This window comes from Manis pentadactyla, chromosome 2, assembly GCF_030020395.1.
Source record: "Manis pentadactyla isolate mManPen7 chromosome 2, mManPen7.hap1, whole genome shotgun sequence".
Taxonomy (NCBI): domain Eukaryota; kingdom Metazoa; phylum Chordata; class Mammalia; order Pholidota; family Manidae; genus Manis; species Manis pentadactyla.
Genome location: NC_080020.1, coordinates 21,751,013 through 21,777,897, shown reverse-complemented (window position 1 = coordinate 21,777,897; position 26,885 = coordinate 21,751,013). Strand labels below are relative to the sequence as shown.

Genomic DNA, 26,885 nt, shown 5'->3' with positions numbered 1-26,885 from the left:
GAGAGCAGGAGGCTTGAAGAAACCGCCAAGGAAGGACGGCCTCCAGAGTAGCAAAAGCGGGGGGGCGGGGGGGGAGCAGGATTCGGGCTGAAGGCCCTGAGGGCCCGGCCGGAGCGCATCCCTCTGCTTCTGGCGCTCACGGCAGCCCGGCAGTGGGGGGCTGTCAGGAGCCTCTGTGGGCGGCAGGGAAGGAGCTGGAGGAAGCAGCGCGGAGGCAGACACGGAGCAGGGGCGTGCGGACCACGGGCAGGTCGGGGGCAAACAGGAGCGAGCTGGGGCAAGGCCTTCTCCCTCCATCCAGAACCTGGAGCCCGGACCTGAATGCCTTCCAGAGATGTGGGGTCCAGGAGACAGAGGCCAGGCAGAAGACATCTGGGAACCAGAGGTACTTCTCCAGGGCCCCAGACCACCTCTGAGACCTGCCAGAACCACAGGAAGCCGCCTCTGGTGTGTCGTCCTGTAAGGGGAAGGGCACTGAGTGCTTGTGAAGTCCTGTCCAATTCAGGAAACAGGTAACTCAGACCCCAGCGTGGGGAAGCGCTTGTGCAAGGTCACTTGGTTAATTTGTCTAACATCAGGACAAGGAACCAAATCTGTATGTCTCCCTCTTTGGTCTTCTTCCCACTTCCCCCATAGCAGCCAGAATGACCTCAAACACAATTCACTTCATGTTCCTGCCCTGTTTAAAACCATCCCAGAACCCTATTCCCCAACATGCGTTTTCTAGCCAATGAGATGTATAGAGCTTCTGAGGATTCTTTCAGGAATTTGACTCAGCTGGAAAGTCCATCTCTCTTTTTCCTTAAATCAAATTGTTCTATAACTAGGGGCCCCATTCCCCCCACCGCACACACACGAATTGGCCAAGGCCATGTACATGCTAGAGGATGCTCTGCTTGTAGCTAGATCCGAATGTCTTGTGTCTCAGGTCCTTGTCAGGCTCTTGACACAGACTAGCCTCCTCAGATCTCTCAGATGCTCACTCTTGGCAGGCAGAGCAGATTTAACTAGCCCTCTTCACCCCTTCTCCTTCCCAAGGTGGTGAAGTTATTTTATCTGGAAGACACTCCTTCCTGGAATGGATGAAAAGGGACTGTAAAGAACAGAGTTTTTATTTTCAGCAGTACTTTGATTAGTATGTGGAAGTCCATCTCTTTTGCCCTTCCTTCCCTCTTTCTTCCTGCTGCATGGATTTCGGGCATAATGGCTGGAGCGCCAGCAGCCATATGGGACTACAAAGTGGCCTTAAGGATGGAAGTCATTAGTAAGAGCCTGGTGCCTAATGACCAAAGAGCTGCCATATCAACCCTGGAATTTTACCTGAGATCATTTCTATCTTGTTTAAGCCAGTATAATTTTCAGGTTTTCTATTCTGTGTAGCCAAACTTAATTCAAATTGGTTCACCCTTAATGCTTCCTAGTTTATTAGTATAAAATTCTAATTCTTTTTCTTAACACTTAAAGCCCTATGGAATGTGGCCCCAGTTATGAGGCTTCAACTCAAACTACTCTCTCCCTGGCTCCACACTGTTTACCTACTGGTGTTATCTCTGCTAAGCATGATCCTTGTTCTCCAGCCTTAGGGTCTGGGCACTTGCAATTATGCTGCCAGGAATTCTCTAACCCAAAGTCTTCACAAACAAACTACTCCCATCCACATGATCTCAACTCAGCTAATTCTTGAGAGACTCCTTCACCAGTCACCTAATCACAAACAAATTCATTACCGACCTCCCTAACTCCAGTCACTCTATCACACAACCTTGGGGTATTTTCTTCATAGCACTTGTCACAAGATAAAATTATCTTTTATGTTTATTTATGGGCTTATTCTCTATCTCCCTTTCCCAAGAATCTACGTGCCACATGAATAGGGACCTTATCTATTGTGGTTACCAGTATAGCCCTTGTGTCTCACACAATGCCTACATTTGTTTGTCAGTAGTAGTTTTTCCATTATCAGGAAGTCACCATATTGATTTTGTTGGTTTTGCCATAATTTCTTAAAAAATGAATCTTGGTACAAATATTAGAAGATTAAAGGAATAATGTTACAATTATTTTAAAGAAATTTACACTAATGAATGTTAGGGTTAACTGGAATGTGATTTTGTGTTCAACTACTAGGTCATACAATGTAATCTTTCTAAAAACTACACGTTTCTTTGATGTGCTTTTGTCCCCCCTTATTCACATTAAAAATGATTTCACAGAAAACTGAATATACCACATGCCATGCATGTGCTGTGGTAATAGACATGTGACTCAAGATGTGAACTGTGCTCATGGGTGACCAGAGATGAGAAAAGGCACATGTACACATAGCTAGAAGACACTACAGAGACTAGCTGCCAAATGTGGAAGACAGTGGGATAAGTGAAAGAAGCAGTCACAAAAGACCATATACTACATGATACCATTTATATGAAATGTCCAGAAAAGGCAAGTCTACACAGACAGAAAGAAGCTCAATGGTTGACTAAGGCTGCGGTCAGGGGAGGGCTCTAGGGGGACTGAGGACTTACTGCACATGAGGAGGGGTTTCTTCTGGAGGTGATAAAACTATTCCAAAAGTGACTGTGGCGATGGTTGTACAACTCTGCAGACACACCAAAAACCATTGAACCCTCCACAGTAAATGGGTGGATTGTGTGGTGTACTAGTTTACTAGGGCCACCTTAAAATACCAGACTGGGAGGCTTAAGCAAAGATACTTATTGTCTCAAAATTCTGGAAACTAGACATCCAAGATCAAGGTATCAGCAGGGTGGGTTTCTTCAGAGACCTCTCTCCTTGGCTTGTGAATAGCTGCCTTCTCCCCTGTCTTCATGGGTCTTCCCTCTATGTGTGTCTGCACCCTGCTTTGCTCTTCTTATAAAGGCACCATCAGACGGGGTTAGGGCCCGCTGTAAGGACCTCATCTAACTGAATTCCCTCTTCAAATACTTATCTCCAAATAAGATCACATTCTGAGGTACTGGGGGTTAGAACTTTGACTTATGAATTTGGAGGACACATTTCAGCCCAGTAACATATGGTATGTGAACTATGTAGCAATAAAACTGTTAAATTAAAAAAGAATAAGAGAGAGAAGAAAAAGGAAGAAAGGAAGGGAGGGAGATGGATTCACCTAGAGCAGAGGGACAGTAGCTGGGGGATTCAGGGAGGAGAATTTGCTATTGCAGGAGTCCATGGAATGACAGTAAGGATAGAATGTGGGGACTGAGTTGAGGTCTGCATCTACGGGGCTCTGAAGAGTCTCTCAAACAAAATCTGATAATGTTACTCCTATGCCTAAACACTGCCTTCCTGGAGCAGCCTACTCTTCACACTCCTAAGGCAGCTGCCTGCAGAGCCTGGCGCCTGCCCACCCCTGCACCTCACCCCCCAGCACCCCTGCACCTCACCCCAAAGCACTACTTGAAATTGCTCTGTCAGACCGGGACCTCTTGAATCTCCAGCTGCCTTTGCAGATGCTGTTCTTTCTGCCAGGGGCCTTAATTGCTCATTCCTTCCATCCTTCACTTCTCCCCCAGACAGCACTCCCTTTAGAAAGCACCTCTCACTCCCGGAGGCCGGATTAGGTGTCTCCTCTATGGGCTCTGTAACTGTTTACTCATCTGTCCTCCCCACTGTGCTGGGATTTTCATGATGGGAGAAACCATACCTTGTGTGCCTTGGGTCCCCAGCGTTTGCACAGTGCCCAGCCCAGAGGAGGGGCTCAGTCAGTCATTTGAATGCATGAGATGATATATAAAGATGGAGGCAAGAAAAAGCAGGAGGTATACGTCCTCTCAGAACTGTCTCTTTCACCCCTCTTTTCCCCTATGGCTCAGCTTTCTGCCTCCCCAGTCCCTGAAAAGAAGTGGACGTTTCTCTGGGGTCATCACTTAGCCCTCAGCCATGGCTGCCTAATGAGCCAGGCCCAGGCAGGAGCTCTTTACCCCTAAAGGTCCTTCTCCAGTTTCCAACCCAGACTTCCAACTCCACTGACAGGCAATGTCCAGCTTCCCCCTGCTGCTCAACTGGCCAAGGAATAAGAAAGGAGGCCCTGTGCTCCCCAGAGGGTGGCCAAGGGGGTGGGCTGGGGTGTGTGGAGCACTGCAGTGGAATACCCAGGAGAATGGGATGCATTTCAGAGGCTCTCAAATCCTTTCACCCGGTGGTCTCCCAGGGCCTCTCTTGGTCCTTCCAGTTAAAAATATCATTTTTGTAATGCTTTTTAGCAACTCTCAAAGATCCAGAAGAAAGGCAGTCAGGGAGGGGCCAGAGGGAGAGGAATACAAGGGCACTGCGTTACCTAGAGTGCAAGGAGGCAGCGTGGTCCTGGGCAGGCCTCGGCCTTCTGTCAGCCGGCACCACCTTCACTACTCCTGCCATAGCCTCATGACGCCTATTGTATGCTTTACTTCACTTCGACTTAGTCTTTAAAACCTGAACACATTTAATTTAAAGGAAGGTTTACATCACTGGTAAGTGACAGAGGACCGACCACCTGATGTGTCCAGCTCCAGGGCAGAGGGGTCCACCTGAAGCCTGCCTCTGTGGGTTCTCGTAGTCCCTGTTTCCCTCTGCAGTTGGTCAGTGGGGCACATCTGTAGGAGGCTGGGAAGAGAGAGTTAGAAGAGAATGGCTGGAGTATTTATTTCCCAGCTCCTGCCCTGGAGATCCCAGTACCCTGGCTGTGTCCCTCAGCCCAAGGGCCTAGCTGCCACCCAGCCCCGCTCTGGGTCTAGGAACCACTTCTCTTCTCCCCTGGCCCCCCAGGCCCCCTGCACTGGCTGGCCCTGAGGGTCTGCATCATCTCTGTGGTTTACCTACATGGGGCCCAAATCAGCAAACATAGTCCCCTGATTAAATTCTGAGGTTACCCACTTTGAAAGTGCCATCTGTTTCCTGCCAGAAACCTGATATACTCATCATAAATAGAAAGTGATTGACACAGTGCTAATAAAGTTATGCTGTTAAACTCTAACTCAATGCAAAAAGGAATGAGGAAGACTTCCTATATAATGCTATAAAGTGATCTTCAGGACATAGCTGGTGAAAAACAAGCAACAGAGAAAAACAAGGTGCAAAAAATGTTTAGAGGGCAAGAGAGATATAAATAAGAATTGATATAGGAATTTACTTATCTTTTCAAAGAAAAACTGAAAGTTAATAGAATGGTTATCTTAGGGGAAGTGAGGGAAAAGGTTGCTGATAAAAGCTAGTTATCTGAATCTATCTTGCTATATAGTCCGAACTTTGTTGCTATTAAATGTTTTCCAAAATTAAAAATACTAAATTATATCAAAGAGAAAGTAAATTCTAAAAATAAAAAAGGACAGAAGCAAATGACCCTAACTATATATATCAAGTTAGTGACATAACTATCCTTAGAATTATTATTTCAAATAAGTTTAATAGCATATTGGCCATTCATCCTTAATGAGAGAAATACTAAGGAAAAAAGCACATTTAATAGGCTTAGTATTAATATTAGTATCTTAAAACAATAAGATAAATTATGTATATGATAAAGCAAATAAATCATGTTGATATCATTGGCAACCAACACTGACAGCCTAAGACATGAAAATTTTAAATTAATAGTTAAATGAAAAGCCTGTAATTATCTGAGCTGGGAATTTAATGCCCTGCACTCATAATTTTCTTTCCCTGCTATCTCCAGCAGCCTTAGAAGAAACCACTCCCCGGATTATACTCCTTATTTTCACTAAGATGCTCTATGACAGCAAACAGTCACTCAGAGCCTTGCCTTCTATAGGCACTTTGTTATAGGAAACTGTGGCTAATAGTTTGAGTAGCTGTTTTACCACCCCTTGTCATGGACTGCAAGTATCCCCTTTACCACTGGAAACAGGGCCACTGGTGCCTTCAAATCTAGTAAGACCTGAAGACTCATCTTTAGCACAAGAATCCAGAGACGACTCAAGGTGGCAGCGTGAGAGGTGAGACAGAGGCCTCCTTCCAAAACCACATATAAAACCAAAATACAGTTAATACAACTAATCCTAAAAGAGCAACAGGAAAGAGGGCTGCACCAGACTGCATACACCTGGAGAACAGAGCAGAACTCATGAAACAGAGGAATGTACCAAAGCCTTGATCCAGTGAAACCCAAGCCCTTCCCCCACAGCAGCTCACCGGTGGGAGGATGAGAAAAGGAGCAGGGTGGAGAAGAGAGAGGTAGAAGAGAATACCCAGCCCTGGAGATCTGCTTTGGAAGCACAAACCTACATTGCATGGTGCTCTGGAGATTAGTGGGGTTGGAAAGCTAAGACAGGCAGAATAATTGGAGAAAATGAGATTCCAGCTGTTTGAGGAGGACAGAGATCCACATTGAGCTGCTCTGGAACAAAGGAAAGGTGGGCGGTCTGGGAGACTTCCTAGCAGCGAGAGGGCTGCTGAAAGGGCGGGATTTGCACAGAGCTTGCTGCGTGGAGTAGGGACAGGTGAACAAGGTTGTCTGGGTGCACTCTTCCCAGCATGTTGGGAACTTTGAGGAGCCCAGGCACTCCATCCCCTTGGCTGGCTACTTAGCTCTGAGGCCCCCTATTGTGATACACAGCATGCTGCACCTTCCTCCTGACCTGCCGGTGCCAGCTCGCAAAATGGCAGTCACTGCCCTGGCATCAGACCAGTCAGAGGGAGGCCCTGTCTATGGCAGCTACAGACACAAAGCACAGAGGCTTACACCTGTGTGTTCAGCTTACTGGTTCTGACAGGCACTGCAGCTGGGAAGCAGGAAACAGCTCTTTCCTCACCCCAGGCAGCAGTGCCACTCCCTTGCAACCCCTGACATCACTCCAGGGACTGAGAAGCTCCAGAGACTAGAGCTTCTGGGCCCTAGAGGGCACCACATACAAATATTAAATGTCAAAAATCTCACAAACACCAGAAAAAGGGCCAAATGAAACTGAACTCAACAATCTTCCTGAAAGAGAGTTCAAAATAAAAATTGTAAACATGCTGATGGAGGTACAGAAAAATATTCAAGAACTCAGGGAAAAATATAGGACAGAGAGTCAATCATTAAGAAACTCCAAATCTGAAATGAAACATACAATGGAGGGATTTAAAAGCAGATTAGATGTAGTAAAGAAGACAGTAAATGGAATAGAAATTAGAGAAAAGGAATACAAAGAAGCTGAGGCACAGAAAGAAAAAAGGATCTCTAGAAAAGAAAGAATATTGAGAGAACTGTTTGGCCAATCCAAATGGAACAATATTTGCATTATTGGGGTAGCAGAAGAAGAAGAGAGAGAATAAGGGATAGAAAATGTCTTTGAAGAGGTAATTGCTGAAAACTTCCCCAGTCTGGGAAAGGAGCTAGTCTCTCAGGCCATGGAGGTGCACAGATCTCCCAACACAAGGGACCAAAGGAAGACAACACCAAGACATATATAATTAAAATGGCAAAGATCAAGAATAAGGACAGACTACTAAAAGCAGCCAGAGAGAGAAAAAAGATCACATACAAAGGGAAAGCCCACCAGGCTACTCATCAGACTTCTCAGCAGAAACTTTACAGGCCAGAAGGGAGTGGCATGATGTATTTAATGCCATGAAGCAGAAGGGCCTGGAACCAAGATTACTTTATCTGGCGAGATTATCATTTAAATTTCAAGAAGAGATTAAACAATTTTCAGATGAGCAAAAGCTGGGAGAATTTACCTCCCACAAACCACCTCTACAGTGCATTTTGGAGGAACTCCTACAGATGGCAGTATACCTAAGGTTTAATAGCTGTCACCAGGGGAAATGAAACCATAGCAAAGAAAGTAGAGCAATTAATTACTAAGCAGATGCAAATTCAAATTAACTACCCCTAAGTCAATCAAGGGATAGACAAAGAGTACAGAATACGATACCTAAAATATAAAGAATGGAGGAGGAAGAAAGAGGAGGGGAAAAAAAGAACCTTAAGGTTGTGTTTGTTATAGCATACTGAGTTAAATAAGACTGTTAGATAGTAAGGGGATTACCCGTGAACCTTTGGTAACCACGAATCTAAAGACTGCAATGGCAATAAGTACATACCTATCGATAATCAACCTAAATGTAAATGGTCTGAATGCACCAATCAAAAGACATAGAGTCACTGAATGGATAAAAATACAAGACCCATCTATATGCTGCCTACAAGAGACTCACTTCAAACCCAAAGACATACAAAGACTGAAAGTGAAGGGGTGGAAAAAGATATTTCATGCAACTAATAGGGAGAAAAAAGCAGGAGTAGAAGTACTTGTATCAAACAAAACAGAGGATAAAACAAAGAAAGTCAGAAGAGATAAAGAAAGACATTACATAATGATAAAGGGGTCAGTTCAACAAGAAGATATAACTATTATAAATATCTATGCACCCAACACAGGATCACCTACATATGTGAAAGAGATACTAACAGAACTAAAGGGTGAAATAGAATGCAATGCATCCATTTTAGGAGACTTCAACACTCCACTCAATCCAAAGGACAGATCAACCAGGCAGAAAATAAGTAAAGAGACAGAGGTACTGAACAACACATTAGAGCAGATGGGCAAAACGGACATCTACAGAACACTATCCAAAAGCAACAGAATACACATTCTTCTCAAGTGCACATTGAACATTTTCAAGAATAGATCATATACTAGGCCACAAAAAGAGCCTCAGTAAATTAAAAAGATTGAAATTCTACCAAGCAGCTTCTCAGATCACAAAGGTATGAAGCTAGAAATAAATTACACAAAGAAAATGTAAAAGCCCACCAACACATGGAGGCTCAATAACATGCTCCTAAATAGTCAATGGATCAATGACCAAATAAAAACAGAGATCAAGCAATATATGGAGACAAATGACAGCAATAATTCAACAATGCAGAATCTGTGGGATGCAGCAAAGGCTGTGCCAAGAGGGAAGTACATTACAGTACAGGCCTACCTCCGGAAAGAAGAACAATTCCATATGAACAATCTAAACTCACAACTAACAATAGAAAAAGAAGAACAAATGAATCCAAAAGTCAGTAGAAGGAGGGACATAATAAATACTAGAGCAGAAAAAAATAAAATCGAGATGAAGAATAAAACAATAGAAAGAATCAATGAAAGCAGGAGCAGGTTCTTTGAGAAAATAAACAAAATAGATAAACCCCTAGCCACACTTATCAAGAAAAAAAGAGAGTCTACACACATAAACAGAATCAGAAAAGAAAAAGGAAAAATCACTATAGACACACACAAATACAAAGAATTATGAGAGAATACTATGAAAAATTCTATGCTAACAAACTGGATAACCTAGAAGAAATGGACAACTTTCTAGAAAAATACAATCTTCCATGGCTGACCCAGGAAGAAACAGAAAATCTGAACAGACCAATTACCAGCAAGGAAATTGAACTAGTAATCAAAAAATTACCTAAGAACAAAACTCCTGAACCAGAGGGTTTCACTGCTGAATTTTATCAAAAATTTAGTGAGGACCTAATACCCATCCTTCTTAAAGTTTTCCAAAATGTAGAAGAGGAGGGACTACTGCCAAACTCATTCTACAAGGCCAGCATCACTCTAATACCAAAACCAGGCAAAGGCACCACAAAAAAAGGAAATTACAGACCAATATCCCTGATGAACATAGATGCAAAAATACTCAACAAAATATTAGAAACTGAATATAAAAATACATCAAAAAAATCATCCATCATGATCAAGTAGAATTTATTCCAGGTTTGCAAGGATGGTACAACATTTGAAAATCCATCAGCATCATCCACCACATCAACAAAAAGAAGGACAAAAATCACGTGATCTCCATAGATGTTGAAAAAGCATTCAACAAAATTCAACATCCACTCATGATAAAAACTCTCAACAGAATGGGTTTAGAGGGCAACTACCTCAACATAATAAAGGCCATTTATGACAAACCCACAGCCAACATTATACTTAACAGTGAGAAGCTGAAAGCTTTTCCTTTAATATTGGGTACAAGACAAGGATAGCCACTTTCCCTCCCCACTTTTACTCAACATAGTTCTGGAGGTCCTAGCCACAGCAATCAGACAACACAAAGAAATAAAAGGCATTCAGATTGGCAAGGAAGAAGTTAAACTGTCCCTGTTTGCAGATGACATGATATTTACATAAAAACCCTAAAGAATCCACTCCAAAACTACCAGATCTAATATCTGAATTCAGCAAAGTTGCAGGATACAAAATCAATACACAGAAATCTGTTGCATTCCTATACACTAACAATGAACTAGCAGAAAGAGAAATCAGGAAAACAATTCCATTCACAATTGTACCAAAAAGAATAAAATAGCTAGGAATAAACCTAATGAAGGACGTGAAAGACCTATACTCTGAAAACTACAAGACACTCATGAGAGAAATTAAAGAACATACCAATAAATGGAAACACATGCTGTGTTCATAGATAGGAACAATTAATATTGTCAAAATAGCCATCCTGCCTAAAGCAATCTACAGATTCAATGCAATGCCTATCAAAATACCAGTAGCATTCTTCAACAAACTAGAGAAAATAGTTCTAAAATTCATATGGAACCACAAAAGACTCCAAATAGCCAAAGTAATCCTGAGAAGGAAGAATATCACTGGGGGATTATGCTCCCCGACTTCAAACTCTACTACAAAGCCATAGTAATCAAGACAATTTGGTGCTTGCACAGGAACGGACCCAAAGACCAATGGAACAGACTAGAGAGCCCAGATATAAAACAAAGCATATATAGTCAATTAATATATGATAAAGGAGCTATGGACATACAGTGGGGAAATGACAGCCTCTTCAACAACTGGTGTTGGCAAAACTGGACAGCTACATGCAAGAGAACAAAACTGAAATATTGTCTAACCCCATACACAAATGTAAACTCAAAGTGGATCAGAGACCTGAATGTAAGTCATGAAACCATAAAACTCTTAGAAGAAAACATAGGCAAAAATCTCTTGAATATAAACATGAGCAACTTTTTCCTGAATGCATCTCCTTGGGCAAGGGAAACAAAATAAAAAATGAACAAATGGGACTACATCAAACTAAAAAGCTTCTGTACAGCAAAGGACACCATTAGCAGAACAAAAAGGCATCCTACAGTATGGGAGAATGTATTTGTAAATGAAATATCTGACAAGGGGCTAACATCCAAAATATATAAAGAACTCACATGCCTCAACACACAAAAATCAAATAACCCTATTAAAAAATGGGCAGAGGATATGAACAGACAATTCTCCAAAGAAGAAATTCAGATGGCAAACAGGTACATGAAAAGATGCTCCACATCCCTAATCATCAGGTAAATGCAAATTAAAACCACAATGAGATATCACCTCACACCAGTTAGGATGGCCAACTTAGAAAAGAATGGGAACAACAAATGCTGGCGAGGATGTGGAGAAAAGGGAACCTTCTGACACTACTGATGGGAATGTAAACTAGTTCAGGCATTGTGGAAATCAGTATGGAGGTTCCTCATACAAAAAACTAAAAGTAGAAATATCATTTTACCCAGGAATTCCACTCGTAGGAATTTACCCTAAGAATGCAGCAGCCCAGTTTGAAAAAGACATATGCACCCCTATGTTTATTGCAACACCATTTACAATAGCCAAGAAATGGAAGCAACCTAAGTGTCCATCAGTAGATGAATGGATAAAGAAGAAGTGGTACAGATACACAGTAGAATATTATTCAGACATAAGAAGAAAACAAATCATACCATTTACAGCAACATAGATGGAGCTAGAGGGTATTATGCTCAATGAAATAAGCCAGGTGGAGAAAGAGAAGTACCAAATGATTTCACTCATCTGTGGAGCATAAGAACAAAGCAAAAACTGAAGGAACAAAACAGCAGCAGACTCACAGAACCCAAGAATGGAGTCACAGTTGGCAAAGGGAAAGGGACTGGGGAGGATGGGTGGGAAGGGAGGGATAAGGGGGGAAAGGGGGCATTACGATCAGCTCACATAATGTGGGGGGAGGGTCCCACGGGAAAGTCACTATAGCACAGAGAAGACAAGTAGTGACTCTATAGCATCTTACTACACTGATGGACAGTGACTGTAATGGGGTATGTGGTGGGGACTTGATAATGGGGGGAATCTAGTAACCACAATATTGCTCATGTGATTGTATATTAATGATACCAAAATAAATAATTTAAAAAATACAAGAATCCAACCAGCCAGATACAAAGTGTAGGAAATCCTGCAGAACAAATAACATGTTTTTTTTCAATAAATAAATGGTATAAAAGAAGGTGTGGGGTGGGGATGTAGAGGGAGAGTAGCCCCGATAGATTAAATGAGACATAAAAACAAAATATAGGGTGTTGATTTCTCTGTATCTTGGTTCAAATCAACCAAATATAACCGTTTTTGAGATAAACTGGAAAATTTGAACACCAACTGATATGGGGTGATATTAAGGAGTTACTTTTAGTTGTGTTTGTTGAGAAATTGTGGCTAGATTGAAAAGAAAGTATTTTTTCTGTTGGCTCTACACACTAACATGTTTATGGGTATCATGATAAAACCTGAGATTTGTTTCTAAATACTCCTGAAAAAAGGTATGTGATGTGGATAGATGGGTAAAACAAGCTTGTAGAGTGTTGGTAGTAATCAAAGGTGGGTGATGGGTGCTTGGGAGGTTAAATACTATCATTCTCTTTGCTTTGAAGTATACTTGAAATTTCCATAAAACATTAATATAAAGATGTTACATTACATTAAATTAATTATTCTGTTATTTGTGAAGTCTCTGAGTTTAAAGTTGTCTCCCTTGCTAAAAGAAAAATAAGCAAGTATTAGCAAATCTAATGGTTCCACATCAATGCTTTCTGCTAGATGTGATCAGAAGGCTTGGAAAAGGCTTTAAAAAGGAATAATTTATGTATCCTGTGGATTCAGTGTAAGTTCATGTCTTCAGAACAAAAGTAAGCACCCACCTTGAGAAGCTCTGCTATTAAAAAGTGAGCCCAGTGTTTGCATGTTGATGCACAGTAAGCCAATCTCTGAGTCACTGGGTCTGAAGCAGAGAAAGCTTTATTATCGGAAGGGCAGCCCAATGAGAAGGCAGGGGACCTTTCCCAAATCTGCATTACCTGATCAGGCTGAGGGATGGGCTATATATTATTGGCAAGTAACCTTGAGGGTTAGGGCAGAAACTGGAGGGACCTTGAAACTTTTCTTGGAATTATGCACCAATCCCATCTTCCTAGAGTCACCTGAAGGGTCTTGGCATGGTTCAGGTTGACTCCACGTCTGGTATCAGCTCGGCACACAGATGTTACCAACCAACATCCCCCTCCCTCCTGTAACCAGCCTTCGGGAGGAGGACAAAGGACAAGACCAAGTTAAAGATCCTTGCAAGGTTGTGTATGGTGCAAGGTATCTATGGAGGGACAGTGTAGTGAAGTGATAACCAAATAAAGAAATAAATGTCCAGGTTCACCAGGACTGAGGGACAAGAGGCCTGGAATCTAGTTCTCACTCAGTTCTGGGCTCACTGGAAGTTTCCTTGCTTAAGTTTGTTCTCCTATAAAATGAGAGAAATCAGACTGATAGGATCCCTCCAATTATGTCAAGCTGTGATTCAGTAAATAATCAATCAGTCCAACAACACATTCAGCCAGTCGACAACCATTTATTAAACACCTACTATTGACTGCTTGGTGCTGGAATGCACTTGGACATAGCCCCTGCCTTCACAGAGCTTATGTGTAGCTGTAATCTGCCATTTCCAAGAGAACTGTTAACTATTCTGGAAGGTAGACACTGGCCTAGTGGTACATTTTGGAAGGAATATGAAGCAGTGTTCTCCTAGGCCCCCTGCCTGCTCAAAGTCCAGACTTCCTCCCCAGGCCACCTGCATTTCAGAACAGTTGAGAGAACAGCTGTTGTGTCCCTGTGACCAGGGTATGCAGTGTCTGGTTGGCCAGACTGAGGGATGGGACATTCTGATCCCAAAGCAGGGGACAGAAAATTACCACCCCAAACAGGTGCTGCAAGCCACAAGAGGGGTCTTCCAGGGGAAAACTTGGGTGCTGTAGAGAAGGGGGTCAGTGGATGCTGAGACAAGATGGACCAGTCCACTGCCTTTCCTACTTCACTGCAAGTATGAGGATAAACAGCCATACTTTCACATTCCCTCTGAGGAGACAGAACTTGAAGATAGCCAGTTATATTTTTTAACTAACCCCATCAGTAGGAATCAAGCCAAAGAATTGTTTTAACTCTCTATCTCAGTTTCATCCTCTGTAGAATAGGGATAATAGTCTCTATCCCCATATAACAGTTAAGATTCAAGGATATACTTCATATAACATGCTTAACACAATGCCTGGCACATAGAAATGTCTCACTGGACACCATTGAACTCACTAACTTTGTCCACTCAGTCCAGTTCACTAGGCCCAGAAAGCAACTTGGTGGTTTGTCCAGACCTTCTGGAATGTGACCTTCTTGTTGATCATCTGTGACCCCTGCTTCCTGCCTCCCCATGGAACCCAGCAAACCAACCTTGGCCCTGGTCATTCCATTTGTGGCCCCTGAGTCTTTCTCTGGGTTGAATGCTCAAGCAGCTTTGCTTGGAACTCTTCAGAAGCCCATCAAATTCTTGTTTATGAGTGTTCTTTGGAATACTAGTGACTATAGAAAACAGCTGAGATGCCAGGACGGCCCTGACCTATTGGTTTTCTTGAAGACTTTCCCAGATTCCCATGGCAAGATGCACCCAAACCTTCTCTCCATTAATACTAACCGTAGGCCATCCTATGTGCCTTGTTTTAACCTCTTCTCATCTCTTCTCCAGAACAGATTATTTTACCCTTGGGTTTAAAGAGGATCTCCCAATTTTAAACCATTGAAAATTCAGCATCTAGGGGTTTCCCATATCCTACGTGGTCAATGCCGAAGTTCTCAACTCATCTCCAAGACTCTCAACATCAGCCCTCCATGTCTACATGACCATACAACCTCAATTCCAAATAATAAAACCTCAATTCCAAATGAAAGTATACACTGAATCCCATTATTTTAAATATAAATAAAAGTAGTGACTTATCCATCCGATAAAGGCTTGACGTCCAGAATATATAAAGAGCTCACACACCTCAACAACAAAAAACAAATAACCCAATTAAAAAATGGGCAGAGGAACTGAACAGATGGTTTTCCAAAAAAGAAATACAGATGGCCAACAGACACATGAAAAGATGCTCCACATCGCTAATTATCAGAGAAATGCAAATTAAAACTACAATGAGGTATCACCTCACACCAGTAAGGACGGCTGCCATCCAAAAGACAAACAACAACAAATGTTGGTGAGGCTGTGGAGAAAGGGGAACCCTCCTACACTGCTGGTGGGAATGTAAATTAGTTCAACCACTGTGGAAAGCAGTATGGAGGTACATCAAAATGCTCAAAACAGACTTACCATTTGACCCAGGAATTGCACTCCTAGGAATTTACCCTAAGAACGCAGCAATCAAGTTTGAGAAAGACAGATGCACCCCTATGTTTATCGCAGCACTATTTACAATAGCCAAGAATTGGAAGCAACCTAAATGTCCATCGATAGATGAATGGATAAAGAAGATGTGGTACATATACACAATGGAATACTACTCAGCCATAAGAAAAGGGAAAATCCTACCATTTGCAGCAACATGGATGGAGCTGGAGGGTATTATGCTCAGTGAAACAAGCCAAGTGGAGAAAGAGAAATACCAAATGATTTCACTCATCTGTGGAGTATAAGAACAAAGGAAAAACTGAAGGAACAAAACAGCAGCAGAACCACAGAACTCAAGAATGGATTAACAGGTACCAAAGGGAAAGGGACTGGGGAGGATGGGTGGGTAGGGAGGGATAAGGGGGGGAGAAAAAGGGGGGTATTAAGATTAGCATGCATGGGGGGTGGGAGAAAGGGGAGGGCTATACAACACAGAGAACACAAGTAGTGATTCTACAACATTTTGCTACGCTGATGGACAGTGACTGTAAAGGGGTATATAGGGGGGACCTGGTATAGGGGAGAGCCTAGTAAACAAAATATTTATCATGTAAATGTAGACTAATGATAAAAAAAAAAGCAGTTCCTGTGTGGTGACCTCCAATGAGCTCTACACAATGATATAAAGGGCATATAAAAGTGTAGGCAAAGGGTCTGTTTGTGTTTATACAGAGGATCAAAGCCTAATTTGGCTACCCGGAAAATGAACTAAGATACGATATGAAAAAGAACTTCCAACATCTGCACTCTCTGGAAGACTCATGCCAGAAGATGATCATCAAAAAACCCCAACAAAGATCCACGCACTGCTACAGGTGTAGATGCACTAATCCCACCAGTTCCTGGACTTGCCATGGGAATGAAGAAGGAGATATCTAAGCTGGCCTGTGCATACAGTAAAACAACAAATTTGACTGGATCTATACTGTTGGAACTCAATCAAGAATTAGGAGAACTGCAAATTGTAGCTCTCCAAAATCTTACAACTACAGACTATTTACTGTTAAAAGAACATATGGGATGTGAACAGTCCCCAGGAATGGACGTTTTAATTTGTCTGATTTTTCTCAGACTGTTCAAGTTCAGTTGGACAATATCCACCATATCATAGATAAGTTTTCACAAATGCCTAAGGTGCCTAACTGGTTTTCTTGGTTTCACTGGAGATGGCTGGTAATTACAGGTATGCTTTGGTTACATAACTGTACTCCTATTATGTTAATGTGTGTGCACAATTTAATTAGTAGTTTAAAACCTATACATGCTGAAGTTACTCTACAAGAAGATATGTCAAAGAAATAATCAATCTTCCCATGTTTTCTTCCACCTGTTACTTCTATAGCTTTTCTTCTTCCTTCCTAACTACAACCCTTAAATAGAATTTGTGCCTCATATCGAATTTACCGAGTATCCTAATTCTTCCAAGTGGTAAAGACACCTCAAGACAAATGCTGGGCATAGAAGCCACAGGGCATAAATATGCAAAGAAGTAAAAAGCTAACCTTTTCAAACAATAAGGCTTCTCTCTCACTTACCAACTTAACATTTCCCTGTATGGCCCCAGACGATGACTGGTTAGCCAGAGTCGGGTAAGATTCCTCAAGGGAGGAACAACCTAAGACAGGCACAGTCGCAGGGGGGCCATCAGGTGAGAAAAAGGGGTATCATCAGAGGTGAGGCTTAGAACCTCCCCCCCTACCGTTCTGAGAGAAATCTTCTGCATACGTGAATGTTTTATTGCCCTTGTCTAGCTTGGATTAACACATAGTCTACAGGCACACACCTGATCATCTACATTTGCCCTCTTACAACACTAAACTATGTTTTCTACCTTTATCTTGTATCTACCTACCACTTCAGCATTTTATTAAAAATAATAATAATAAAGAGAGAAATGTGGTATCCACATATAAATCAAGTATAAAAATCAAATGAGTATTCATATTTGAACTGACTGTTTATAATTCATAATGCACGAGCAAAACCGAAAGCTTCTGTGATGGCTGCCCTTGTAATGTTCACCATGTAACTTATTCACTATGTAAGAGTTTGTTCTCCATGTAAGAACTTGTTCATTATACTTCAGAAGATTGGAGACTGACGAAAATTAGGCTTGGGGTGGATTAATGATTGTGCATTGAGCATTGACCCCCCTATACAGAATTTTATTGTTGTTAACAACCATTTGATCAATAAATATGAGAGATGCCCTCACAAAAAAAAAAAATATATATATATATATATATATACACACTCACTTCCAATTGTAAAATAAATAAGTAACTGGGATGTAATGTATAGCATAAGGAATATAGTCACAATATTGTAACAACTTGGTATGGTGATAGCTGGTACCTAGAATTATCATGTATATAAATGTTGAATCACTGTGTTGTACACCTGAAACTAATGTAATACTGAGTGTCAACTACCCTTCAATAAAAAAAACAAAAAAAAACAGTAGTGATTTATCAACATAGTGCTTGACTCACACTTCAGTGATTATTCTTTCACTCACTTTCTTGGTTTTCCAAAATTCAACAAATACTTGCTGGACTTTAGGCAAATCCTTTCCTTCTCTATAATCTGGTAGAAATTTCTGGTGCCTCTAGGAAGCAGGCAGATGTTAAGATTTGGTGAAGTAGCCCAGTTTAACACAAGATGGTGGGGTGGAGCTTGTAGTGAACCAAGGAGCACCTGGCCTGTCTAGAGATATTCAAATTCAAAGTGCTAAGGAACACAGTGGTAACCAGACAAAATGAAACTCAGCTATTGGCCTGGGGCCTTCAGAAGATCATTGCTATCAAATTTTAATAATAAAACCTCAATTCCAAATGAAATTATACACTGAGTCCCATTATTTTAAACATAAATAAAAGTAATGCTTTATCAACATACATTTATTTTATGATTTTAAACACATTGTTTTATATATGTTTTAAAATCAGTGTAGGGGCTGAGGGCAGGCAACCCCAAGAGATGCAACTTTGGCAGGCAGATTATGCAGAGCTGAGAACAATCAAGACCCAAAGACTCAGAAAGAACTTTGACCTTCCATAAAAAAATGTAGGTAGCAGACCTGTTCCAGAAGGCAGCTATCTAACTATATTATAATATGACCTGGGTGTGGTAGACAGGGAAGAACCGAGAAAAGTCTGTTAAAATTCCTCTCTATGTCCCACTGTTTCCGTGAGGCCCAGCCAACATTTGCTTACCAAAAATTTACTCTTTTATCTTCTGTGAATTGTTTTCCTTCCCTTTGAATTCCCAGACCCCTCTGCCCTTCTAGGCTCTGGAGGGCATATAAGTCCCATTGCCTGACTGTCTGTAGGCCTCATACTCTCAATTAAATCTGATCTTCTTCTGTTAATCTGTCTCATATCAATTTGATTCTTAGAGCAGCTAAAAGAACCTTGAGGAGAGGAGGAAGTTTTCCTCCCCAGCAATAGTCAGTGAGCAGAACAGGCATTGATGATCACAAGAATCTGAAATTGAAACCAGGGTTTGGGTGACAATGGCAGGCTTGAATCAGTCTCAGTAGCCAGTTTATTGAACAGTAATTTTTATTGCATGATAATGAGAAAATATCAATTCCTGGATATGTAATTGTAAATGGCCACAACTATTAAACAGTTCACTTTGAAACCTAGGATATTTTGCAATAAAATTATAAAAGAGAAGTTTTATTCCAAGGTCTACACAAAAAAAAGTTAACCTAATAGTTGACCCCTGGCATTTTATTACTTTTCTTTCTCAGGAATAAAAACTCTGATTTTTAACTGTGTGTGTGACAAACAGAATTTTTAAAACTGAATTTCCCAAAGTCCTTTGCCAATAAGTTTGGCTATATAAGTTCTGGCCAAAAGAATATAAGCTGTAGTGTCATATGCAATTTCTGGAAAATGTCTTGCTGAGAGAATGCAGTTGAGGTAGGTGGAGTTTAAGTAGTCATTCAGAAACATGAGGTTTAAACCCTATGTTGAAAGCAACCGCGCAACAAATAGAATGAATCTAGGTCTCTTATTATCATGGAGCCACAATCCCAGCCCTTGATAACTTGCCTTCATTTGCTTATTTGAGAGCAAAACAAATTTCTATATTGCTTAAGATATTGCTCCTTTTGATTTTCTGTAACAGCTGAACTTGACTTATTGGCAAAGCTGACCTGATCATGGCCTCAAATATGTTCAAATTTGTTATGTAACATTTATAAGTGTATCTAGTGTTCCTTAAACCTAGTATCTAAAATAGCTGAAGGGTAGCAGAGTATGACACTCCAAAGTATGCCCAAGTGCCATGGGGTGGCATGGGGTGGCACTTTCCTTCACAGTTGTTCTCAGACTTTTGGTCTCAGGACCCCTTTCTTTTCTTTTTATCGAAGTATAGTTGATATGCAATCTTATATTGGTTTCAAGTATACAACACAGGGTTTAACAGTTACCCACATTATTAAATCCTCACCCCAACTAGTATGGTTACTATCTGTCAACCTAGGAAGATATTGCAGAATGATTGGCTACATTCTCCATGCTGGGCTATCATCCCCATGACCAACTTATATTATGATTGAGAAGTACTGTGCCCCTTTATCCCCCTCAACCTCCTCGTCCACCCACCCATCCCCTCCCCATGATAACCACTAGTCACTTCTCAGTATCTCTGAGTTTACTGCTTTGTTTATTTTGTTTTATTTTGTTTTTAGATACCACAAATATGATATTTGTCTCTCTCTGCCTGGCTCATTTCACTTAGCATAATACCTTCTAGTTTAATCCATGTTATCGCAAATGGCAGGATTTCTTTCTTTTTTATGACTGAATAATATTCCATGTGTATATGTACCACATCTTCTTTACCCATTCGTCTATTGATGGACACTTTGGTTGCTTCCATATCTTGGCTATTGCAAATAAAGCAGCAATAAACATAAGGGTGCGTATATCTTTTCAAATCAGGGATTTTATTTTCTTTGGGTAAATTCCTAGAAGTGTAATTACTGGGTCAAATGGTATTTCTGTTTTTAGTTTTTTGAGGAATCTCCATACTGCTTTCCACAGCAGTTTACCAATTTAGATTCCCACCAACAGTGTACAAGGGTTCCCATCTCTCTACATCCTCGCCAACAATTGTTATTCCTTGCCTTTTGAATAGTGGCCATTCTGACTGGTATGAGGTGATATCTCATTGTGGTTTTGATTCACATTCCCCTGATGATTAGAGATGTAGAGCATCTTTTCAGGTGCCTGTTTGCCATCTGCATCTCTTCTTTGGAAAAATGTCTATTTAGGTCCTCCACCCATCTTTACATTGGGATATTTGTTTTTTTTGGTGTTGAGGTATATGAGTTCTTTATATATTTTAGATGTTAGCCCCTTATCAGATGAGTCATTTACAAATTCTCCCATACTATAGGGTGCCTTTTGTTCTCCTGATGTTGTCCTTTGCTGTACAGAAGCTTTTTAATTTGATGTAGTTCCACTTGTTCAGTTTTTATTTTGTTTCCTTTGACCAAGGAGATATGTTCAGGAAAAAAATTCTCATGCTTATATTCAAGAGGATTTTGCCTTTGTTTTCTCCTAAGAATTTTATGGTTTCATGTCTTACATTTAAGCCTTTGATCCATTTTGAGTTTACTTTTGTGTATGGAGTTAGACAATAATCCAGTTTCATTCTCTTGCATGTACCTGTCCAGTTTTCTTAAAACCAGTTGTTGAAGAGGCTGTCTTTTCCTCATTGTATATTCATGGCTCCTTTACCATAAATTAATTGACAATAGATGTGTAAGTTTATAGCTGGGCTCTCTATTCTACTCCATTGATCTATGGGTCTATTCTTGTGCCTGTACCATGTTGTTTTGATTACTGTAGCTTTGTAGTATAGCTTGAAGTCAAGGAGCATAATCCGCCCAGCTTTGTTCTTCTTTCTCAGGATGGCTTTGGCTATTTGGAAGGACCCTTTATTTTCTTAAAAATTACTGTGGCCCCATTATGATTAGCACACAAAATGTGGGGTGGGGGCGGGCACAGGGAAGGCAATATAGCACAGAGAGGATGAGTGGTGACTCTGTGGCATCTTGCTACGCTGATGGACAGTGACTGTAGTGGGGTATGTGGTAGGGACTTGATGGTGGGGGGAGTCTAGTAACCACAGTGTTGCTCATGTGATTATATATTAATGATACCATAATAAAAACAATTATTGTGGTCCCAAAGAACTTTTATTTAGTGGATTATATCTATTAATATCTTCTATATTAGAAATAAAAAATAAGATCTTTTGAAAACACACGATTATACAACCACATCCCATTAGTTGTCAGAGCAATGACACATCACATATCATATAGGCAAATGTCATGTAACCTCTGGAAAATTCCACTGGACCCTTGTGAGAGAAAAAGAGTCAAAAAAGGCAAATAACAACTTAATAGTATAATGAAAATAGTTGAGGCCTTATGGATGCTTAAAGGAACCCAAAAGGACTGCAGACTACTTTGAAAACCACCGATCTAAAACATACAATTCTAATCAAATATTTAGAGACGTTCCCACATACCTTCAGTGATTTAAGAACCTATGAACGTGGTGATGTCTAAAATTCAGCAGTAGATATTTGTTTATAATTGTTTGGTTTAATTTTGAGCCACCAGCGTCCATTCCCCTTCTGTGGGAAACATGCCTTGATTTTCCTTGCAGGCAATCCCTCTCCTAGATTCTTAGCCCACCTTAGAAAAAGAGCATGAGACTAGGCTAAGCCCAGTCCCCACAGCCACAGTGAGTACTTTCAGGCAGGAACATGAGGTGGAAAGCAAGCCTCCAACTAAGGATCTGGCCTTTTCCTTCTGGGCTGGACTTGGAGTGGATGTTAAGATCTCCAGAGTGACAGCAGCTCCCTGAGATCACAGGCAGAAGCCTGCATGAGCATGATGCCAAGATGAAAGAGAGCAGTGTGCTAAGACAGACCGAGAAAGGGAGAGACAGATAGACAGAACAAGAGACAGAGACAGAAAGTAAGACAGGGAAAGAAGGACAGAGAAAAAGCAAGAAAGCACGTGACTGGTCCTGGGACATTGGTCTAAGCCAGTAAACCAGCCTGGTGCAGACACTGCTGTTTGTCTGCTCTTCTGCCTAAGCAGCAGACCCTTAGTTTAGCTCAGAGAGCTCTTTGTCCAGCCCAAACTACTCAGCTTCCTGGATTCCCTTGCAGTGCAGGGAGGCCATGTGACATGGCACTGGCCAATGACTTGCAGCAGAAGTCATTCCCTGGGGCTTCTGGGGAAGTTTGTGAAAGGAGGAAGGCTTTGACCTTATCCATTTTTCTTCTCGGGCTGCAGACACGAGGCCAGAAGAGGAGCCGCAGGAGAATGAAAGCCACAGGGAAGGCTGGCAGAAGGGACTGCAGCAGTACCAGTGGCTGCTCGTGCTCCACATCGTGCTGCACGATGGCCAGATTGCTTTGCAAAGTGAGATGAAAGTTTTTGGAATCCAGTTTTTTGTGACACACAGCAGACTGCAATGCCTATGTGATGTACAGCCCTACTCCCGGACTTTTTGTTTACAGTAGCCAATCAATCCCCTTTTTGCTTCTCCTGGTTTGGGTTTTCTGTCCCTTTTAACAGAAGAAATTTAATTTTTGGCTCTGAGGTCTTGTGTTTACTCAGCAGGCATATAACTTTTTCTCGTGTCTGTGAGACAAGGTGAGTGACAGTTGTACCTTTAAGAGAAAGGTGATGGTATCCCTTACGGCAGGGGAGGACCACCTCGGCTTCAAAGAAACATCAAATCAGGCGGGGGAGAGAGGAAGAAAGTCATAGGAAGGGGCAAAGAGCAGCCTTAGGGGAGCAGAAAGTTTGGGGAGGAGCCAAAGCAGTGTCTGGGGCTGCTGTCTGGGTCACAAACAGACTTTGATGACTCTGCAGCCAAGCTATGAAAGGGAGGCTCCTCCAGCTTTTGGCAACTGTCATTGGCTCTGTTCTTCTGAGGTATGTGAAGAACTGCATTCTTTCAGGGACGGGGCCCCTTCACAGGACTTTTCCTCTCTCCCAGAGAGGGACAGAAAGGGAAGCAGAATAAGAATTAATGTGAGCATGCACAAAATTAGAGTCAGTAAATCAGTCTAGGTCCTGATTCTGCACCCATTGCTGGGGATTTTGAGCAAAGTATTTAATTTCTCTGGTACTCAATTTCTTATGTAAAATTGTGATGACAGTAATAATCTCATAGCTCATCTAATCCTTGCAACAACTATATTAAAATTTAATAGGAAAGAATTAAGGTTTGGTGTAACCATGGGGAAAAGTGAGTAAAGCATACATGGGGCCTTAAGTGCTACTACATTTCCAGTTTCTTGTGAATCTACGATCATCTCAAAATGAAAAGTTACAAAATAATTTTTTATGAGAAAAATTAGGAAAAATAATGAAAAAAAATAGGAAAGGAAGGAAAAGACAAAAATCCCCAAGTCCTGAGTGTGCGGCTGAGTAGTTTCCTAGCAGTTGCACAGTAGGAGTAAAGAGATGAAGAACTTGATGGGAACAAGAATGGAATTTTCTAAGGATTATTCATTAGATCCTTTGTAATGCTGTTAGGATATAAAAGTAAAGATTGCAGAGCTTTGAGTGACTCGTGGGGGTGGAACTTTGTCTTCTTCAGCTGTGGCTCCTGCACAGACTGGGCGAATGAGGCTCTGGGATTTTCCAGGGTTACGCTCTTCACAGAAGCCGGTCAGCTATGTTGATTCCCTTTCACTGTTCCAACCCCTCTGCCCTCTCAACAGGCTGCCCAGCATCCCTACCCCCACTGACATTCCTCTCAGAAATGCTGTTGGAAGGACAAAAACATTACCCTCTGGCCCTGGGCCCTTCTAGAACCTTCTCTGAGATACACAGTCCTTGGCCCCATTACCTCATCCTTTGGAACAGATTAAAAGCCTCCTGTGCTGGAGGACAGGGGGAACCTGACAAGCCGGGGGTGAGCGAAAGCGCGGAATTCTCCACAGAGACTCCACAGCGCTGCTCATCCTGAGAGTTTCCCGTGGCCAGCGAAGCCGGCCAAGGCCACAGCTCCTCTGCCAGGGGAAAACGAGCCACAGCACGCAGAAGGGCTGTGCCACTGAGATGCCATTGCATACAGAGCACAGAAAGCTGCCATAGAGGAAGACCCGCTGAGGGCCGCCCCGGGGGGGAGGTGATTCTGACGACTGGGCTCAGAACCCTTGCCGGCTTTGTGTCCACGCCTCAGGGTATGTTAGGCCCTGTGCCGAGCTGCTGAACTAGACATCAAGAGGCTGGTGAAGGAACATAGCACCGGAGCAAAAGGTGGTCTGAAGGGATGCACTCTCCAAGAGGTGAATGAATACTCTTGCTCTCGTAAAGTCGGCCTCCTCACACCAGGAGCCCGGCAGGAGAAGAGTTCTTGCACAGAGGTTTAAGGGCAGGCCCCGGGGCTGCCCTGCCTGGGCTCCAGTTCTGATCCACCCCAAGGAACAGGGAGGCCTTAGGCACATGGGGCCGCAGGTTCCTCACCTGTAGGGCCATCAGAGAAGAAAAAAAACTGTACTTATCTGTCAGGGTTGTGAGGGTTAAATGAGATAACGTGTGTGATGTCCTTAACCCAGAGCCTGACACACAGGAAGTGTACATTACATTTAAGCCATTATGATTAACAGTAACAGAAGGCATCAGGACGAGTCAGTACATGGCCCAGCTGCCTTCTAAGTTCCTAGTGGCTTCAACTTCATCTCTCCATCTCTGGACCCATGCTTCCTCCTCTGCAAAGTAAGAGTTGAACCAAAAGTAGTCTCTTCTGCTAGAGATCTCTGAAACTCTTGAAGGAATGGCTGAGCTCTTCCCTGCTAAGCAGCAGCAGCTGCTTTGAAACACTGAATTTGCAAAGCCTCTGTAAACTACACCTCCTCTGGGGAACTCCTAGCCGAGAGGGCAGGCTGCTGAGTGACAGAGCGCTTTCAAGATGTTTGGCTGGGGCTCTGCTGACTCAGAAGAAACAATGAGCCCAGTTCTCAGTCCTAAAGTTAGAGAAGCCCTCTGATGGTCCCCAGAGAGGAAGGTCTCAGGAAGCTCATGGGAGGGGCCAGGGCTTCCATAGAATTCTAGAATGTCAACATTGGAAAAGCTCTTAGGGGGTTTCTAGTTCACTCACATTTTGTGAGTGCTTCCACAGTTCCACAAACTATTAATATTCCTCTCATTTTGTATACCTCAAACTATATTTAAAGTTGTGACTGATAAGCATCAAAGACACCAAAAGTGGTCACCCATTAAATTTCAAAACATGAGAAACCAAAGTCCATTAATAGGTGTGACAGATTCTGCTCATTGTCTCCTAAATCTACGCTTCCCTTTTTCCTGTGTTGGGGGGACTACAGTTGGGTGGTCCATGGCCGCCCAAATTAAAGACAACCCTCAGTTTTTGATCAATGGGATATAAATAAAGGTTGTGGGTGCTACTTCTGGTGGGTTCCTTAAAGTGAGGGATGTGCCCTTCTTCTCCTACCTACTTTTTCTGGCTTTAATGTAGATGGAGCTCAGTTAGGACTTTGAATTGGAAGTTTTGTGTTGAAGGTGGTGGACAAAGAAGGAGCCTTGGGTCCCTGATGATCACTGAGTTCTTATTTACCTACATAGAGTGTCCTGGACTGTTCACCCCCAGACCTCATTTACATGAAAGAAACATAAACTTCTATCTTGTTTAAGCCACTTTTATTTTGGAGTTTCTGCATTTTACACCTAAACCTAATTGACGCATTTGTGTTCTCAGTGATCGATTTTGTAACATATTAGTAATATTTTTGTAGTTTACTGTAATATTCTAAGGAAAAGAGCATTTGTAACTTCTACTCAGGTCAAGAAATAGAATTCTAAAGGGGCGGAAGATGGCGGCGTGAGTAGAGCAGCGGAAATCTCCTCCCAAAACAACATATATCTATGAAAATATAACAAAGACAACCCTTCCTAGAATAAAGACAAGAGGACACAGGACAATATCCAGACCACATCCGCACCTGAGAGAACCCAGCGCCTCGCGAAGGGGGTAAGATACAAGCCCCGGCCCCGCGGGAGCCGAGCGCCCCTCCCCCCAGCTCCCGGCGGGAAAGAGCAGGCAGAGCGGGAGGGAGACGGAGCCCAGGACTGCCGAACACCCAGCCCCCGCCATCCGGGCCAGAGTGCAGGGCGCTCGATACTAGGAAAACAGGGCAGCAAGAACAGTGAGCAGGCACTGGAGGCTGGGCGACAGAGGACATAAGAAAAGCGCGCGACCATTTTTTTTTTAGCTTTTTTGCTGTTTTGTTTTGGCGAGCACTTTTTGGAAGTCTTAAAGGGA

At 42.2% G+C, this 26,885-nt stretch overlaps 1 long non-coding RNA gene across 1 annotated transcript; it reads left to right on the top strand.

Moving 5' to 3' along the window:
• Positions 1-26,380, top strand: LOC130682693 (uncharacterized). Its single transcript, XR_008995983.1, has 3 exons — positions 1-512; positions 22,880-23,242; positions 24,322-26,380. It is a non-coding gene; the product is annotated as an uncharacterized LOC130682693 (long non-coding RNA).
• Positions 26,381-26,885: the final 505 nt, after the last annotated feature.